The following is a 7473-nucleotide window of genomic DNA, read 5'->3' on the forward strand; positions in this document are numbered from 1 at the left end:
TCTGTGTCATGGCCTCAACATAAAGAAATCTCCTGCAAGAATTTCACTAGTTCCATAACTGGGAAGACTTGGGAAAAAACAAAACAAACAAAGAAGCAAGCAAACAAATATGTTGTGGATGGCTTTAAGGTTTAGGCCTTGAAAATTACCACTCATTTCTCAGATCTAAAAGTTTCTTAGATATAAATTCTATTATTAAAGTATACCAAGTAATCACTTAGGGAGCTGAGGCAAGAAGATTATGAGCTCAAGGCCAGCCTAAGCTATATAATGAACTCTGTACCACGCCCCCTCCCATACATACACCAAAGCCACACCAAGCAACCAAGTGTCCAATACAAGACAAAAGAGGTTATTCCTGCCTTGTTCCTAATTATTCAAGCCTTCTGTTGCACTGTACTTCAATTTCTTCTATACCTTCCATTGCCCTTCTCACCCAAAATAATCAGTGAAGCCATCAGATAGTAGATCATTCTTTTGTTTTTCATAATGATTTCTCTTATTACAGGAAGCTATTGCCTCATCAAGTAGTACTAACATATAGACCCAATTCTTCAGTTATTTCATGCATTAAAACTTGATTTCCAACTGTAAGCGCACACTGAACACTGCAAGTTGCTTAAGTGCTGTGACTGAGAAACCCCACTCTCTGTGCTTTGTGACTCTGGGTCCACCTGGGCCTCACAGTCTGCTGTATTCAAACAGCCGACCAGCACAGAGAAAGAAACTACCACAACTGCCTTCCTACACAACCCAGATGACGTCTACACCATCCCATCTCGTACCCTTTCATGGCCTGGCAGAAATGGAAATGACAAGGCTGGGAAAGAGAATCTCTGGATAGTAGCTGGCTCTCCGCAGCTGCCACACAGCATGGCAGCAGAAAGCCTGCCATCCTTACTGGTTTGTGAGAAAGGTAAATAAATGGTCTTATTTGTCTTAGGAAACCAGAAGCAAGCCAAGGACTCAGATTTCCCAAGCACCCTATTCATTATTTGCTACTACCAGGAGTCGTCCGACTCACCAACTATCCTTCCTAAATGTGGCTGCCCCAGGTCTCCACAGGGAATACTGGATTAAAACGCTGGGCTGAGGTGCACGCCTTTCCTGGAAGCTGTATATTCCCAATGTCTGCGGCTCTCCGTAACAGGGGTATTTTAGATGGTTTTAAATTGGGGAGTGGCCTTACAACTTGTGGTGGAGTGCTCCTAGCATGCTCCAAACTAAGAATCTAACCCATAACCCTAAAACCAATCAATCAGTCTGTCGATCAATTAGAATGTAGCCAACATGGTACAAATAGGGGCCTTGTCTGCATTCAATCAGAACTGTCTCCTTTTAGCCCTCCTCATATCTCTTGACTCCCGCCCCCTCGCTCCCCCTGGGTTTGTTGTTGTTGTTTGTTTGGTTGGTTGGGTTTGTTGTTGCTGCTGCTGCTGTTGCTGTTTGTATGCCTTAGTGTATAGTGAGCATTTTACAGTGCGTGGCTGGTTGTTGACTTTTTTTTACAGAGGTATCTTCCCACCAATGTTTGAGAGGAATAAGAATTCTTTCTTTCATTGTGCGGACGTCTGAGATTCGATTATAAGAGATTAAATGCCACCCCCCCCCCCAATAACATAAGCCTATCTACGTCAGATCTTAAAATAGCACTTCAAAGACCTCTTGCGCAAAACAGCCCTTATTTCGGGATTTCATTCATTCAGTTTTAGTTCAGAGTTTTATTTAATCTCAATGAAAGTATATCAAACAGTGAAGATGGCGGTCCAAACTGTGATTGGAAAAGTCAGTGTAATAGTCTCAGCAGCAAACCTGGGCTCTGACTCTGGGGACCACGCTCCTGTTCTATTCTTTCTCTGCACCAGTGTTTTGACGCATTCAAACGGTAGTTTCCGCTCCTACGATGCAGAGCCAGTAACCAAGCTTTTGAGACCAAGGCCAGTCTGCTGGCTCGGTATGAGTGATCAGCAGCGCCACCGACCAAAGCCGCAAAAAGCAGCGCAGCTGCGGCGGTAGTGAGAATGTCCCCAGCATTATGGAGACTGTGGCCGCGCCGCGCTGTTGCGCAGGCGCAGAAGCAGACCTGGTAAAGTACAGGGCGGAGTACTGTAGGCGGAACCAGCTTTGCATGATTCAAAAGACTCAAACTAGAGGCAGATTTTTGTCAGTTCCCACATGGTCTAGCGGTTAGGATTCCTGGTTTTCACCCAGGCGGCCCGGGTTCGACTCCCGGTGTGGGAACAAGAGGCTCTTTTTTTTTTTTTTTTCCCCATGCTTAATCACAAAACACAAGCCAAAGTACAACGTCAACATTTTAAATGCTCTGCTTTCCAAGAAGGAAGGCACCCTATAGTTGACGAGTAGAATGACGGCTTTTGTTCGCCACGAAATACTTAACATTTCACGTTATGGCATACAAAAAGTGGACAAGCTGTTATGGTCTTGCCAATTCACCCGGTCTTTGTTCCTCCGTGGCCAGCAGCAGTGAAGCAGATGAACAAGTTAGAAACAGGATCGGTGACAGGAGCCACCCTCCAGGAGTTTCCCAGCAGCAGTCTTGTGGATTGGGAAGGAAGCGTTCTGAAGGGGAGTCACTAGGGCTGAAACACCATGGAAGCAGCCTCCCAGAAGAAACGGCTTTAGCGCAGGAGTACAAAAGGCAACCAGAGTGGGTGCACGTATTCATCAGGTCACGTTTCGCCTAACAATTTAAGGGAAACTGAGACACGGAAGCAGCCCTCTGGATAGAATCACATTTATAGTTAGGTTCAAGGTTCTGAGCCAAGTCAAGTTTTCAGGAGTGGAAGGTCTTGAAGCCTTAAAGCTGAAAATAATTCTGCGTGTACACTTGCATGCTTGCCACAGTAAATCAAGCTTGCGTGTGTAGTGGTTAGTGCATACCTACATCAGATCAGTGTTTGAACCGATCCCTGTGCCACTCATAGGGCTGAGCTAAACCTTGTCACCAACCCCACCGTGCACAGTTGTCGTTAGTGCAGTGGTTCTCAGCCTTTCTAATGCTGTGACCCTTTATTACAGTTCTTAATCTTGTGGCAACATCCAACCATAAAATTATTCCATTGCAATTTCATAACTGTAATTTTGCTACTATTATGACTTGTAATGTAAATATCTGATATGCAGGATATCTGATATGTGATCTCTGTGAAAGGGTCGTTTGACCCCCAAATGGGTCACCACCCACAGGTTGAGAACGGCTACCTCATTGTGATTTGGATAACAAAACTCAGTTAAGAAAATAAGAATCTGGAATATTGAGACCCTAGACCATTCATAAACCAACAACATGAATGGCAGACAATGGTAAGGAAAGTCTTTGGAAAAGTCACACTATCATGCAAATGTAGTACTTCCATTCCTTAAATGGATATTAATTCTACATTTTCAGTTTGCTTAGGAGTCCACATAAGAGATGTCTAAAAAGATAATATTTGAGTCATTTGCAAGTCTTTGCTTCAAGAACTTTCTATCACATGATGTAAGACAAATTCCTTTTTACAAAGTATATTTTACAAATTCTTGAAGCTTTTCATACAGCGTATCTTCATCACAGTCACCCCCACTCAACTCCCGACTCCTCCCAGATCTACCCTACCCCCTCGCACCTTCCAACTTCAAGGACAAAGTTTTAAGACTTAAATTTTAGATACAAATGCCCTTAGACACTACCTGCCAGCATTTATCTCCATCTCACTCCCCTTCAGAAGTCCTTGTTGGCTGCAGCCATTGTTGTCTGAAGGTTTCACCCCAGGCTGTCTGCTGTGGTGGACACAAACAGACAGCGAGTCAGACTGATCCTGTTGTTTCCAATAATCCCCAAGACTCAGACCTGAGCTCTTCAGTTGTATAGAAGCATAACATAGAGAAAGGATGAACGTGGATAGCTATTGTTCAAAGGGTAGGCTTTGGGTCATCATTTTCTTGCTTGCCCTTATTTTCTTTCATATCATGGGACTTTCTTACCTTCCTTGAGTGAACCAAATCAAACTATATTTCCAAGATTTCCTATCCTACAGACTGTTGGTTCATCTCTTGCAAGACTGGAGAATGTCACATTGAAAGAAAGGCCTATTGTTTCCGATAATGTCTTGGAGGCAGGAACTGTCCCCTGATGGCTGCCAACATGCGCACTCTCCAGTGGCACTGTTGAGTCTGGCAGGTGCTGCTGACAGCTATGAGCTACTAGCAATGACAGCAGTGGCAGCTTGGCCTCCAAAAACCCTGGCCCTTTTAACAGATCCTATTTGGGGTTGATAGAGTATGGTTCCTATGGCAATGGTAACGCAGAGCAGGGCCCATGCAGAGGGAGTGCTTGCCTCAGCAGAATGCCAATCTGTCTCAGTTTGTTCAGCCCTGAGTGATGGGATCCAGTTATTAATATCTGAGTAACCTAATGGTCATTCCTTCTTTGCTCCTTTAGAAAATCTGCAACTGTATTACTTTTGCTATTTGAAACATCTGGTTTCTTGACTCTAGCCCATCTGATACAAATACTGTTGCTATAGTTCCATCTCCTTGCTGACTATAACTTGGAGTCTCAAGGTGCATAATTATCCACATGACAGGGAAAGTCTGGAGGAAATATTGCTTGTACAACTGAATGAAAAGCTAGCAAGGCTATAAAGTGAACATCAGTCCAAATGTTCTCAAGATTTATTGGCCTATTGGAAAATTTGGGTTACATGGTTCTCAGTCTCAGCTAAATCAACTCCACTATTCTTGCTAAGTTTCTTCATGATCCATTCATTCTCACTCAGTGCCCAAAATTTCCCTTGTACATTGTAGACAGGCTATGACTTCACCTTATCATTCTGTGGCTTGCAGAGTCAAGTCATAGGCTTGGTGTTCAGCTCTGTCACTTATTTTTACAGCTACAGTATAAGGGATAATGGATTGTCTGGAGGCCATGATATAAGAAACTTGAGTTTTAAGTTTAAAGATTTGAGTAATTCATTTTCTTTCTAGAATCTCTCCAGTGCAGTGACAAGGAGACAGTCAACCACCACAACATTTTCTTCCAGTAATCTTGAGAGTCCAAATATCTTCCTGTTAAGACTCTCCATTAATCTCAAGTAATACCTAGTGGAGATTTAAATAAATATTTTGCTTGCATGCCTGTGATTTTGCAATATCTCAGTTTCTATAAATCATGAGGTCACTACTATGTTTGTACTCAAGAAAAGATAGCAAAGCAAAAATCTCTTCTCTGGGGGTCTGTTTCTCTGGGCAGTGTTGCTTATAAAGCATGTGCCAACTGGTATCTGGCCAGAAGAATACAATTCACTAAAGGTTTTTATTTATTCCATTTGTTTGTACTGGGGATCTAACCCAATGCCTTGTGTTGCTGGGCAAGTGCCTTCCCACTGAGCTAGGAGCCCCTTAGCTAGAAGGAGTAGGTGGCATTACCAGAAGGTCAGAGCATCTGCTGACATCATTTTTAGATTCTGTAGTCAATACTAGGACATCTGAGACCTCTTAAGCTGTTAATGTTCAACCTCTTCTAGTGGCCTTGTGGGACACATATTACTCCTTTGATTTTATGATTTTTTAAGTATTTGGAGTGTGTGTGTGTGTGTGTGTGTGTGTGTGTGTGTGTGTGTGTCTGAGTGTATGTCTGTGCACCATGTGTATGCAGTACACCTGAAGAAAGCCAACCTGGGTGCTGGGAACTGAGTCAGGGTCCTCTGGGAGAAAGAGCAGCAAGTGCCTTTAACCTCTGAGCCAACTCTGCAGCCCCCTGTATGTTATGTTTCTCCTTTAAACACACTGATTCAGTCCCTTTAGAACTACCCAATTTCTAGTTGGAATGCCAAAGAGACTGGACCCTGGGAAATCACAGGCTTTGAAAAGAGAGGAAAACAAAAAACAAAATTGTCTCTTCGTTGCACCTTCTGACCTATCAGGACATCAGACTGAGAAAACCTTGTTAGAAGTGGGCTGCCGCAGCCTAAATGTCCCTCAGTAGAAGAGTGGATAAAGAAACTGTGGTACATATACACTATGGAATACTACTCAGCTATTAAAAACAAGGAATTCCCGAAATTTGTGGATAAATGGATTGAGCTAGAAATGATCATAATGAGTGAGTTAACCCAGAAGCAGAAAGAATCAAATGGTATATACTCACTTATATCTGCATACTAGCCCAAGGGGCATGTCCCACAAAAGCCTTCACTTACCAGGAAACTGGGACAGAGGGGAAGGCATCCTATTGGGACTCTAAATGAGAGACGCATGGGAGAACAGCAAAATAAAAGGATCCAGAGGGTCCTAGAAATCTACAAGTAGAACAATATGATAGGCAGATTTGGGCCCAGGGGTCCCGCTCAAACTAAGGCACCAGCCAAGGACAATACAGGAGGTAAACTTTAAACCCCTTCCCAGATCTAGCCAATGGTCAGAATATTCTCCACAGTTGAGTGGAGAGTGTGATATGACTTTCTCACGTACTCTGGTGCCTCACATTTGACCATGTCCCCTGGAGGGGGAGACCTGGTGGCACTCAGAGGAAGGACAGCAAGTAGCCAAGAAGAGACTTGATACCCTATGAGAATATATAGGGGGACGTAATGCCCCTCAGGAACAGTCATAGGGGAGGGGAATAATGGGAAAATGGGGGAGGGAGGAATGGGAGAATACAAGGGATGGGATAAACATTGAGATGTAACAAGAATAAATTAATAAAAAAAAAAGAGAAAAAAAAAAGAACAAACAAATAAAACACAACCTAAGTGAGGAATAAAAAAAAAAAAAAAAAAAAAAAGAAGTGGGCTGCCAAATGAATCTGTGATGTTTGTCAGGTTTCAACACCCTGAAACAGCCCAATACCATTTATATTTCTTGTGCTGTTTGCTAATCTTCAGCCATCTCTGAAACTGAAGTTCTTGGTTTGGAGTTTATGCAACGAAGCATTCCCCCAAAACAGCCACATAAAAGCAACCCTACAGCTCTGCTGAGTCAAGAAGGGCTCAGCAAAGCACTTTCGCTGTTTCACATGGCGCTTGTCCAGTCACTCACTGGACAGGATTCAGTGAACATCTGGGTGCAGGCCAGAACCTCACCATGTGGTGTCTCACTCTTCACAAACCACTGGCTTCTCACATATGGTGGGTAGATTCCAGAAGGAAGGAGGCAGGAATGAGCCCTCCTGTTAACAGCTGGGTTCAGTCAGGTACAGGCTTTTAATACCAACTGTGTTGGAGCCTGAGACAGAAAATTCTTAAGTTGAAAGCCAGCCTGGGTTATAAATTAGAACCTCATGATAGAGGAAGAAAAAAAAAAAAGCTGAGATCTAGAGCTAGCTTGTGTGCTGTATTTCACTACTTACCACAGTACCAGACAGTCCAGCTTTCAGAGGGTGGAGAGCTAGACTTCACTTCCCAATGGAGGGATGATGGCTGAGTTTAAATAGAGGCAATCTTCAGCCTAGGTAGAGTCAACTCTGGAGTTACT

At 43.4% G+C, this 7473-nt stretch overlaps 1 non-coding gene across 1 annotated transcript; it reads left to right on the plus strand.

Moving 5' to 3' along the window:
* The first annotated feature begins 2169 nt into the window (after positions 1–2169).
* On the plus strand, positions 2170–2241 carry Trnae-uuc (transfer RNA glutamic acid (anticodon UUC)). The gene has a single exon. It is a non-coding gene; the product is annotated as a tRNA-Glu (tRNA).
* The last annotated feature ends 5232 nt before the right edge of the window (positions 2242–7473 follow it).

Source organism: Acomys russatus, chromosome 7 (assembly GCF_903995435.1).
Source record: "Acomys russatus chromosome 7, mAcoRus1.1, whole genome shotgun sequence".
Taxonomy (NCBI): Eukaryota; Metazoa; Chordata; class Mammalia; order Rodentia; family Muridae; genus Acomys; species Acomys russatus.